Source organism: Oncorhynchus nerka, linkage group LG28, assembly GCF_034236695.1.
Source record: "Oncorhynchus nerka isolate Pitt River linkage group LG28, Oner_Uvic_2.0, whole genome shotgun sequence".
Lineage (NCBI taxonomy): Eukaryota > Metazoa > Chordata > Actinopteri > Salmoniformes > Salmonidae > Oncorhynchus > Oncorhynchus nerka.
The window spans coordinates 51516632-51529645 of NC_088423.1; positions in this window are offsets into that span (position 1 = coordinate 51516632).

The following is a 13014-nucleotide window of genomic DNA, read 5'->3' on the forward strand; positions in this document are numbered from 1 at the left end:
GCTGATCCCCTGTCTTGTTTGTGTTCGGTGCATTTACTGTAACTACTACAAGTCTTGAGCTGTTTGCCTAAATGGGGAGTAAATATTGTAAAGCTAATGTTTTATAACAATTTATGAATTACACTACTCAAAATACTACATATTACTTGATGCTAAAAACTGTACAATTAATATATGAATAGTTAAAATGACCTGTGATCCTTAAAATAGCCAAATGCTCCTTTTAAAACAATACAATTTCTAGTGAAAATAAAGGGTTGGACACCTTTTAAAATAAAACCTAATTATTAGTCACTAGTCCTATGGTTTTGAAGACAAGGCAGTTTCCCAAACTCGCGTTCCCCACTCTGGTCCTTGAGTAACCCCAAGGCCCCAACAACACATTTGTTGTAGCCCCAGACAAAAATCACCTGATTCAACTTGTCAAGAGCTTGATGATTAGTTGACAAGTAGAATCAGTTGCGCTTGTCTGGTGCCACAACAAAAATATGTTGGGTGTACTTGTTGGGAAACAGACGTTGAATCCCAAACCACCCCCCCTCCCCTTACCAACTCTCTTGGGAGGGCCCTCTGTTGTCACGTGTTGCTGAAGAAACTCAGAGGGTGACTTTCAGAGTGTGACAATGGGATTGATAAACTCATCAACATCGGGACACACTCCTGACTTGAATGATGCAATTCATGTTCATTTTTAAATAATGAAATGAGCTTCAAATTCAAATGAACAAATCCCCCTTGTCGTTTTACAAGACACAAACCTCAGTAACAGTTAAACATTTCATTTGGGAGGTGTTTGATCTGTTACATGTGCCAAGTCTCAAAATTAGACAAACAGATGCATATAATTAGGAACGTCTCCCAATTATTTTGTATGGAATTGCGCAAACTCCAAACATATTGCAGTGCGTCTTGGAATAGCACTTTGCTCTGCTCTGAAGCCTGCAGCCTTGCTGGCTTGGTCAAAGTTGCTATCTGAGGGTCTAATTAGCCCTTCACTCTTGATAATTTTCACTCCCTCAGCTTTGGGACATTTGTGCAAATGGGAGGAAAGAGGGGTGATTTGGGATTCAGACACTGACATAGGTGACTGAGCGAGCTATGTACATCTCATTGTACAAAGCACTTCATTCAATAGACACGACCAATACTGACCACCAGCACTGCCAGGATGACCATGATGATTCTGAATGCCCTCATCTTTGATTGGTCCCTCCGCTCCCTGTCCCGCCCCCAACCCTGGACGAATCAGAGCTGTCAGAACAGTCACGCTGCAGAAGCACATGATCATAATAGCCAGTAGGAACCGACCAAAAAAGTTGTTTGGTAAGAAGATAAAAAGTACAATCCCATCACCCCCACCCAGACCAGACTGATTATCCAGACGACACTTGTACCAGGGAACTCTGAGCGACAGCGTGGGCCATGGCCAGGTAGCCCTCCAGATAGGTACAACAGTCTACCAGACATGATAAGGCTGTTAGCTAACAAGGTGATGACCATCAGTACAACCACATTCAGGTAGTAGCTAGGTCCTCCATGGGTGTCTGGACCAGAGGAGGTGAAAGAGAACGTGTGCTTGCATGCCCATGCATCAGTCTGTGCCTGCATGTCCACTACTGATGCAATCAATGTTACGAGTAACTAAAATCTGGAAATTGCACTAATATCATAACCATAAAATTGGTTTGTTAAACATTAGAAATAATAATACCAATAATTTGAATTTAATACATTTGAATAAACCTTACTGTGTATCCCTCAAGTGTGAGTGACATATTGTTCTCTTTATGTGAGTGGAGAGAGTAACCTACCCAAACAGGTATACTGATATCAGATATCATAGCTAACAACGCATGATCTGTGAAATTACATGTTTGGGTACACCTAAAAAAAACAATACAGACTATACCAAACATTAGGAACACCTTCCTAATATTAAGTTGCACCCCCCCCACAACCCCCCCCTTTGACCTCAGAACAGACTCAATTCGAGGCATGAACTCTACAAGGTGTTGGAAGTGTTTCACAGGGATGCCCATGTTGACTGCAATGCTTCCCACAGTTGTTAAGTTGGCTAGATGTCCTTTGGGGGTTGGCCCAATCTTGATACACACAGGAAACTGTTGAGCGCGAAAAACCCAGCAGCGTTACAGTTCTTGACACAAACTGGTGCGCCTGGCACCTACTACCATACCCTGTTCAAAGGCACTTGAACAGGGTATGGTTGTAGGTGTCAGGCGCACCAGATTGTGTATGTGTGCCTCTGAATGGCACACATACACAATCCCATGTCTCAAGGCTTAAAAATCCTTCTTTGACTTGTCTCCTCCCCTTCATCTACACTGATTGAAGTGGATTTAATAAGCAATCATAGCTTTCACCTGGTCAGTCTATGTCATGGAAAGGGCAGGTTTTCTTAATGTTTTGTATACTCAGTGTATATTAACTCCCAGGCCATGTCCATAACACATGACTACCAATGATCAATGACTATACATGTTTTATACAGCTTCTGTTTGGCGTGTCTTTTCTTATGCACTACCCTCCCCAATTTGGTTCCATGCTGGCTGAAGACCTAGCTAGGCAGTAACTAGCTAACACCAAAGACAGGAGCATCAATTCTCCCTCCACTCAAGATACTACCTTTCCGAACTGCATATCATCTGAAGATGACCATCTCCCAAGAACTGCCAGATCACAAAATTTGTTTTTGTTTTGTTTTTAAAGTGACAAATTATTCTCATAATGAAAAGCGCTATATAAAATAAATCCATTATTAATCATTTAGATGAAAGGGGTATAAGTATCTTTGCCATAGATGAATAGGGGAACATGTAATTGTATTTGCTGACACCCCACAGTCAAATTCTGGCACCAGTTGACTAGCTAGCTAGCTAGCTATGTAAACCACACCCCTCTGTGAATACACCTCTACGATGATGGTTACAAGACAGTACTTATTTAAATTAGGTAAGAGAATAAAACGTTACCATTGGTGTATTCAAATGAGTGGCTATATGTGATGTCACACAAAGCCTAAATTATCTTGCCTCCTGAATCCAAGTTGACACAGGAGGAATCCAGTAACTTTATAATCAAACTTTATCAATATACCAGCAACAGTCATTTTCCAAACTTTGGTAATACTACTTTGATTTAGTTTCATCCAAATATCATCTAATTTGATGAAAAACATGATTTGGACTGCGGGACCTTTCATGATGGTTAAAATTAGATTACGTTAGCTGAATTGTTTTTATTAAGTAATTAAGTATTTCGAAATTGACAAAGAAATAAACATATTTATATATTTTTAAAGACTTTGTTGGGACACAGTGATAAATTGAGTTGAAAAAATGAAAAGGAAGTTGTAAAGTTTCATGAATGAATTTAAAGATTTTTTAAGCATTTATAATAGCTTACACTATACATTATTATAATAGTGCAACCTAAAAAGGGGTCCATTTACAGTGATTGTAAAGTCTTATGATTAGCCCTCATGGGGTTAGAGCTCAAGAAGGAAAAGTAATCTTAGGGCTCTATAATTCAATCTAGTGCGGAAGAGCTGCGTGATATACAGTGTGATATACACTACAGGTCAAAAGTTTTAGAACACCTACTCAATCAGGGGTGTTTCTTTATTTGTACTATTCTACATTGTAGAATAATAGTGAAGACATTAAAACTATGAAATAACACATATGGAATCATGTAGTAACCAAAAAAAAGTGTTATATTTTATATTTTAGTTTTTTCAAATAACCCCCCTTTGCCTTGATGACAGCTTTGCACGCTCTCGGCATTCTTATTATTTTCATGAGGCAGGGAGAAAACTGCTGTTTTAAAGCTTAAATTACAGTGAATATGTAAATAAATAAATGTTCTGTATGCACACAAAAAAAGCTTATTTCTCTCAAATGTTGTGCACAAATGTGCATTTCTCCTTTGCCAAGATAATCCATATACCTGACAGGTGTGGAATATCAAGAAGCTGATTATATAGCATGGTCATTACACAGGTGCACCTTGTGCTGGGGGCAATAAAAGGCCACTCTAAAATGTGCAGTTTTGTCACACAACACAATGTCACAGATGTCTCAAGTTTTGAGGGAGCATGCAATTGGCATGCCAGAGAATTTATGTTAATTTCTCAACCATAAACTGCCCCAACGCTGTTTTAGAGAACCAGCCACATAACCATAGACCACGTGTAAGCACGCCAGCCCAGGATCTCCACATCCGGCTTCTTCACCTGCGGGATCGTCCGAGACCAGCCACCTGGATAGCTGGTGAAACTGTGGGTTTGCACAAATTAAGAATGAATAAGAATAACACAAACTGTTAGAAACCTCAGGGAAGCTCATCTGCATGCTTGTCGTCCTCACCAGGGTCTTAACCTGACTGCAGTTCGGCGTCGTAACCGACTTCACTAGGCAAATGCTCACCTTCAATGGCCACTGGCACGCTGGAGAAGTGTGGTCTTTATGGATGAATCCCGGTTTCAACTGTACTTATGGCGTTGAGTGTGCGAGCAGTTTGCTGATGTCAATGTTGTGAAAAGAGTGCCCCATGGTGGCTGTGAGGTTATGGTATGGGCATGCATAAGCTACGGACAACGAACACAATTGCATTTTATCTGTGACCATTTGAATGCACAGAGATACCGTGACGAGATCCTGAGGCCCATTGTCATGCCATTCATCTGCCAACATCACCTCATGTTTCAGCATGATAATGCACGGCCCCATATCGCACGGATCTGTACACAATTTCTGGAAGCTGAAAATATTCCAGTTAATCCATGGCCTGCATACTCACCAGACATGTCACCCAATGAGTATGTTTGGGATGCTCTGGATTGACTTGTACGACAGCCTGTTCCAATTCCAGCCAATATCGAGCAACTTCGCACAGCCATTGAAGCAGAGTGGGACACAACCAACAGCCGGATCAACTCTATGCGAAAGAAATCTGTCGCACTGCATGAGGCAAATGGTGGTCACAGCAGATACTGACTGGTTTTCTGATCTATGCCCCTACTTTAAAAAAAAAATGTTTCTGTGACCAACAGATGCATATCTGTATTGCCAGTCATGTGAAATCCATAGATTAGGGCCTAAAGAATTTATTTCAATTGACTGATTTCCCTATATGAACTGTAACTCAGTAAAATCTTTGAAATTGTTGCATGTTGCGTTTATATTTTTGTTCAGTGTATATTGACGAATGTCAACAACAAAAAAGGTCAATCAAAGGTAAAACCTGATAAAAATGAATTTATAGGAATGCTGTAAGTACAGAACATACACTCTGACAGAGCTCCAGAGTTCCTCTGTGAATATTGGAGGAACTTCCAGAAGGACAACCATCTCTGCAGCACTCCACCAATCATACCTTTATGGTACAGCGGCCAGACGGAGGCCACTCCTCAATAAAAGTCATATGACAGCCCGCTTGTAGTTTGCCAAAAGGCACCTAAAGACTCTCAGACCATGATGTTTACATTCCTCTTTACCCATCTCATATGTATATACTGTAATATAAACTGGGTGGTACGAGCCCTGAATGCTGATTGGCTGACAGCCGTGGTATATCAGACCGTATACCACGGGTATGACAAAACATTTATGCTTACTGCTACATTGGTAATCAGTTTATAATAGGAATAAGGCACCTTGGGGGTTTGTGATATATGGCCAATATACCACGGCTAAGGGCTGTGTCCAGGCATTCCGCATTGCGTCATGCTCAAGAACAGGCCTTAGTCATGGTATATTGGCCATATACCACACCCCCTCGAGCATTATTTCTTAATACTATTCTACTGTATTTTAGTCAATTCCACTCCTACATTGCTCGTCCTAATATTTCTATATTCCTTAATTTTATTATTTTACTTTTAGATTTGTGAATTTTTAGATACTACTCCACTTTTGGAGGTAAGAGCACAAGCATTTCACTACACCCGCAATAACATCTGCTAAATATGTGTATGTGACCAATCAAATTTGATTTGACTTGATTTGAGTAACAAGATTCTCTAGTCTGATGAAACCAAGATGTATCTCTTTGGCCTGAATGCCAAGCTTCACATCTGGAGGAAACCTAGCACCATCCCTACGGTGAAGCATTGTGGTGTCAGCATCATGCTGTGGGGATGTTTTTCAGCAGCAGGGACTGGGAGATTAGTCAGAATTGAGGTAAAGATGAACGGAGAAAAGTACAGGGATTCTTGATGAAAACCTGCTACAGAGTGCTCAGGCCCTCAGACTGGGGCGAGGATAGAGCCAGGATAGAGTCCGAACTTGTACCCGATCGAACATCTCTGGAGAGACCTGAAATAGCTGTGCAGCGACACTCCCCATCCAACCTGATAGAGCTTGAGAGGATCTGCAGAGAAGAATGTGAGAAACTCCCCAAATACAGGTGTGCCAAGCTTGTAGCGTCATACCCAAGAAGACGAGGCTGTAATCTCTTCCAAAGCTGCTTTAACAAAGTGCTGAGTAAAGGGTCTCAATACTGATGTAAATATATTTCATAAAAATAAATAAAAAATTATACATTTGCTAGAATAAAAAAAAAGGTTTTGTTTCGCCAATAAGGGGTATTGTGTCTAGATTGATGAGGGGGAAAAAATGATTTAATCCATTTTAGAATAAGGCTGTAAAGTAACAAAATTTGGAAAAATTCAAGGGGTCTGTATACTTCCCGAATGCATTGTATATATATTTAATCTACATTACAAAATAATAGCCTTATCTCAGAATCATTTTGTTAGTGACAACATTTTTAGATGAGACAGAATTGTTTTTTTTGGACAAGAGTAGTGGCAGCCAGAGAAAGTATTGGAAAATAATTGTTTCTGTGAGAATACCCCACATTACCCTATTTTCAGACACTGTTGAATAATTGGGTCATTCCTGGAAATGAGTGCCTTTTGCATCCCTTTGATATTTTAATTAGAAATTGTGCGCAAATATAGAATTTTAAAATCCTGTTATATAAAAAGAAAGTGCCCTTCGATATAGACCACATGGAAAATTCAAAAATCTGACTTCTAGGAAAATTTTACCCCAACATTTCTCCACGTTTTCACCATTACTGTAAATACACTATCAGCCAGAATAACTTTTTCAGTTGCGCTCCTTTGCAAGACAAACAAAATATGAAGAACATATTGGCTGTCTGTGTCAGTGGATTCGTCCATTATTATGCATATGCTTATTCATTGTTTGATTCCAGACGTGGTCTATTGCGCATTTTTTTTTTTTGTAAATAGTGGCGACCCGTCATTCAGGGCAGAGCCACACCTGTTTTGAGCCCCACATTTTTAGCACAAAAAAGTAACAATTATTATATATATATTTTTGTAGGCTTTGCCTGTTTTGAATGTTATTTTGGCATTAATACCAGTCACATATCAGTTTGCAAACAATGTAAAAACATATATATCATTGAGTAAATAAAGCAGCATACAAACATGGTCTCTTTTTTTGTTTTCTTAGGTAAGGTAGCTCCAAAATGCAGGTGTTTCAGCCTAGCTCAGTGCTTTCTGTGGTGGTGGGACAAGCCAGAAGAAAATACGCTCATTGTGTTAGTCTTAATTATGGATTGCCTCTTATGCGCTTGTCATCCACTTACGCCATAGTTTGTACATATCAATTGTCAGTAGAAACCACATTTGTTTAATTAAGCAAGACAGCCATATCAGCTATGTTTTTATAAATGTCAGTAAATGAGGCTGAATGAACTGTTTCACTGTCAGACAAGGCTCCGCTGATAGCCAGGTGTAGCAGTGGTATAATGCAATTAATGTATTGTTTAGTGTTGTGTAGTTGCTTTGCTGGCAAGCATCCCATTTTATATGGATTATTTCCAGAGATGGAAACCAGAGACTTGTTTCCATCAGATTGACTTGCTGCAGATATGTGATGATGTGTCATGATAAAGTGCACATAAAAATAGATTTTGCAGTAAATTTCCATGTACCGAATAAAAGATACATGTTAAATGAGTTCCATAGCATTTTCAACTCAACTGGTTTTCTCACAAAAAAAATTATTGAGCAAGTGAGCCCGCTCTGGTATTGGCATGTGTGCTCTAGCTCTAGCCAACAGCGCTATTGGCTAGAGGTAGAGCACACCTACACAGAGTACAAAACATTAGAAAAACCATCCTAAAATTTAGTTGCACCCAATTTTGACCTCAAATAAATCCCTGCTAGGGGGAAATGCAGGTTAACTAATTAAACAAAGAATACGATCTACATGATCAGTCTCTGTGTGTAAAATAAAAAAGTGGTTAAGTAGCCCTATTTTGAGATGTGAGATATTTATCTCTTTCAACAATGACAGGAATGACAGGAATGGAGGAGGTCTTTTCTCCAGTGAGATTGCTAAGCGAACACCGCCATGTTTAGGCCGGCTAACAGCCTGCTGCCTGGCCTGCACCCTCTCTCATTTAGTTTCCAGTTGTCCAATGTATTCTAAGTCAGTGTAGTGACCCGTAGTCCTACATAATTGAAGATCATCCCATAATTTCAGATAATTCTTAAATGATATACTAATTTAAGACATTACACATTTCCTTAAATGAGATAACAAGGAAGGGATTTCCAACACAGTATTAGTCTGTACATCACTTCAACTTGATATCCTTACAAGGTAATATAGTAAAAATTAAGCAAACGCAAATGCAACAACAAACTGTGTTGAACCAAATCCTATTCTCGCTATACACCAAGTCACTTGGCTCTGTCATAACCTCACATGGTCTCTCCTATCATTGCTATGCAGACGACACACAATTAATCTTCTCCTTTCCCCCTTCTGATGACCAGGTGGCGAATCGCATCTCTGCATGTCTGGCAGACATATCAGTGTGGATGACGGATCACCACCTCAAGCTGAACCTCGGCAAGACGGAGCTGCTCTTCCTCCCGGGGAAGGACTGCCCGTTCCATGATCTCGCCATCACGGTTGACAACTCCATTGTGTCCTCCTCCCAGAGCGCTAAGAACCTTGGCGTGATCCTGGACAACACCCTGTCGTTCTCAACTAACATCAAGGCGCTGGCCCGTTCTTGTAGGTTCATGCTCTACAACATCCGCAGAGTACGACCCTGCCTCACACAGGAAGCAGCGCAGGTCCTAATCCAGGCACTCGTCATCTCCCGTCTGGATTACTGCAACTCGCTGTTGGCTGGGCTCCCTGCCTGTGCCATTAAACCCCTACAACTCATCCAGAACGCCGCAGCCCGTCTGGTGTTCAACCTTCCCAAGTTCTCTCACGTCACCCCGCTCCTCCGCTCTCTCCACTGGCTTCCAGTTGAAGCTCGCATCCGCTACAAGACCATGGTGCTTGCCTACGGAGCTGTGAGGGGAACGGCACCTCAGTACCTCCAGGCTCTGATCAGGCCCTACACCCAAACAAGGGCACTGCGTTCATCCACCTCTGGCCTGCTCGCCTCCCTACCACTGAGGAAGTACAGTTCCCGCGCAGCCCAGTCAAAACTGTTCGCTGCTCTGGCCCCCCAATGGTGGAACAAACTCCCTCACGACGCCAGGACAGCGGAGTCAATCACCACCTTCCGGAGACACCTGAAACCCCACCTCTTTCAGGAATACCTAGGATAGGATAAAGTAATCCTTCTCACCCCCTCCCCCCTTAAAACCTGTTAAGGCTACCCCAGAATACTGCCCCTTCTGGAGGAATTCGGTACCCATATAAAACATGATACATTTTTGTCAAAAGTTGCTAATATATGCATATAAAAATTATTATCGAATAGGAAACACTCTAAAGCTTCTAAAACCGTTTAAATTTTGTCTCTATGTAAAGCAGAAGTCTCAGGGCATGCATTCTCCCAAAGTCTCTCTTGTAATGAAAAAAGTTGCCACCACTTCAACGTCATCGTATACACACTTCCCAAGCAGTTATAACCATGGAAACAGTTTCTACGTCTTCAGCGTGAAGCCTGCTTTCGATGAGGCGTGTAACTGTGAGAATCGCGCGCTCACGAGACGTTCAGCGTGCCCAAACGTCCCGGTGACACAAAAAAAAAAGTTTCACCAATGCGAGCTGGGATATTTCTCTCTCTTTCCCTCAGGATGGATTGAACAACGTGTGTTTCTCTGTTCGCCCTCACGATTGCTGTAGACCTTTATAACATGTTAAGGCTTAATTATAAACATAGTTTGACAAGTTTACTCGAAATATAATGTATACTTTCGACGTTTTGGTGCGCATCCACTTGAAATTTGCATACATTTCGACCGAAAAGTGGCTAGTTTGAGAACCGAAAGACACAGACTTGAAAACTGAACGCTAACTTGGTGAGTATTAACCCTTCCAGGTCTTCTGATGGAAGAACAGCCACGGTAAGGGAATATTTATGTCTTCATTTTGGGTTTCTGTCGACTCCAAGATAGAGGAGTCAGTATGCTAAATGGGAGCGCCGCCTCCCTATTATAGCCTAGTGAACGCAAAATGTAACGTTAAAAATAATTGTAACATAGCGATTGCATTTAGAAGAAGTTTATCTTGCCATACATATGTAAAACATGCATATTTAGTCAAAGTTTATGATGTGTATTCCTTGTTAGCTGACGTTATCTGCCGGAGCTATTTTATTTCTCCTGACATTGCAGTAGCATTTTTGAACGATGCATAATTGTAAACAGAGATTTATGGATATATATTGCATATTATTGGAAAAAAAAATGAATGTACTGTGTAACATGTTATATTACTGTCATCTGATGAAGATTTCAAAAGGTTAGTGAAATGATTTTTCTTTTAATCCTGCGTTTGTTGATTGCATATTTTTTCCTACTTGGCTATGCTAATGAGGTATGTATGCAGTGGTGGTTGGACGTAAATATGTGCTATGTTTTCGCCGTAAAACATTTTAGAAATCTGACTTGCTGGGTAGATAAATAACTTCTTTATCTTTCATTTGAGCCATTTTTCAAGCGATTCTGTGGAGGTTAAATATTTTTGGATTATTTATTGCGTTCCCTGCGCCACATTACAGCTCAGGGGGGATGGGGGGTGATCCCAAAGGGGATCATGTATCCCCAAAACGTTAAAAGATTTAGATGCACTATTGTAAAGTGGCTGTTCCACTGGATGTCTTAAGGTGAACGCACCAATTTGTAAGTCGCTCTGGATAAGAGCGTCTGCTAAATGACTTAAATGTAAATGTAAATGTAAATCATACCTTTGAAAAACGAGCAGCATCCACCACGTTGTTTCTGAACCTGTCTCCAGCCCGCTTGATCTCGGTTGGGAAAAGGCTCATAGGGGTTGGGTTAAATGCAGAAGACACATTTCAGTTGAATGCATTCAGTTGTACAACTGACTAGGTATCCCCCTTTCCCTTCCTTCATTTGTGGTAAGTTTGCAGATGCTGTCGAAGGAGCCTTGGTGGAAGAGGGACTGGGGGTTGTAGACAGTGCGGATGGCCCGAGTAATGTATGGAGGAGAGCCACAGAACCCCTGGTTCACCCAGGAACGTTTTCCCAGGCTGTGCAACTCACCTGTCCACTGAAATGGTTCTCCGACTGGTTGTTGAAGTGCTGCATTGGTGCCTGGTTGGGAGCACCTTGCTCTCTATACTCCGATATGGGATATTATTACTGTAGGTTCTCAAGCAACATGATAGTGAGGCAAGACCAGTCTAGCAAGGTTGTTAACCATCACCTGTTGGTGGGATCATTTTAAAAAAGGGCCGATGACATAGGCATGGAAGAGAGAGGAGCTGGTGCCTTCTTGTGTGCCATAAACTGCTCAGTTTAACATTAAATATATGAGACACACTGCACATTCTTTAAAAAAGGCAGCATATTACACAGAGTTATTAGAATTGGGCACTTCGCTCATATTCATTTTCTTCAGCCATGGGAGTGCTGAGAAAATGTTTTTGATCATTTGTTTGGCCGTGCCTAATGTTACTACAAACCTACAGGAAAAATAGGTCAAATTAAAAAGTACGTTTTCATTCAAAAATGTGTGAGTAATGCTGATAAATCACTTTTAACAACCTGTTAACCACTCAGTCATTCAGCATGACAACAAACTCCTACTAAACATGTTACATTGCCAACTGTTAAACGCTTGTGGTGGAATCAATCAGAATATAACTGCAAGAGTTCCTCTGATCTTCTGCCCGAAGACCTGTAGTATAATAGACCCTGGCCATGTAATTAGCATATACTAATACATGTATGTTGATTGATTGCAGTTGAAGGCACATATATAGTACAATTGAATGCAAAGGATGTGACACACTCAGATGAAATAATACATAAAATCAAACCATCTTCACTCTGGCTTGGTTAATGTGTAATGACAAGCTACTCTGAAGACACTCTGTAACATCAAATAATTAATTGTTTATTAAATGAACTCATTGAGTTAGAATAAAATGTATTTTGACAATGAATATAGACTAGGGCTAGGCATACACTTACATTATGTGCATACTGCACCATAAAAGAGTGGGCCACCAACAAAAATGTTATCAATGGAGCACGTGCATCCTATGACATTTTCACATGCACATCTATTGATTTATATGATATTTTGTTTTTAGTCCCACATCCTTCAGCTCCCCTCCACCCCTCACATCTATACCTGAACACCATCCAGTTTCTATTTTTCAATTGTGCTGTAATGTTCCACAAAAGTCCCGAACTGTTCTATTCTCATAGTTTCTACAGATTGTAAATGAAAGATAAAAATGTTTGCTAAGAGTATTATTATATTATTGATCAATTGGCTATGACTTTTCAGATCACCCAGCAGTGCTATTTGTAGAGATACTCCAAGTAAATGTTGCAATTATTCAGCCATTCCTGAACCTGCAACCAAAAACATGCTACATATGGACAGTACCAAAACAAATGATCTAATGATTCTGTCTCATCGCAGCAAAATCTGCAGAGCTGGGATGGTATATATAACATTCTATTGGTTGCAATAAGTTTTTAATCGGGCGTAATTTTTTATATAA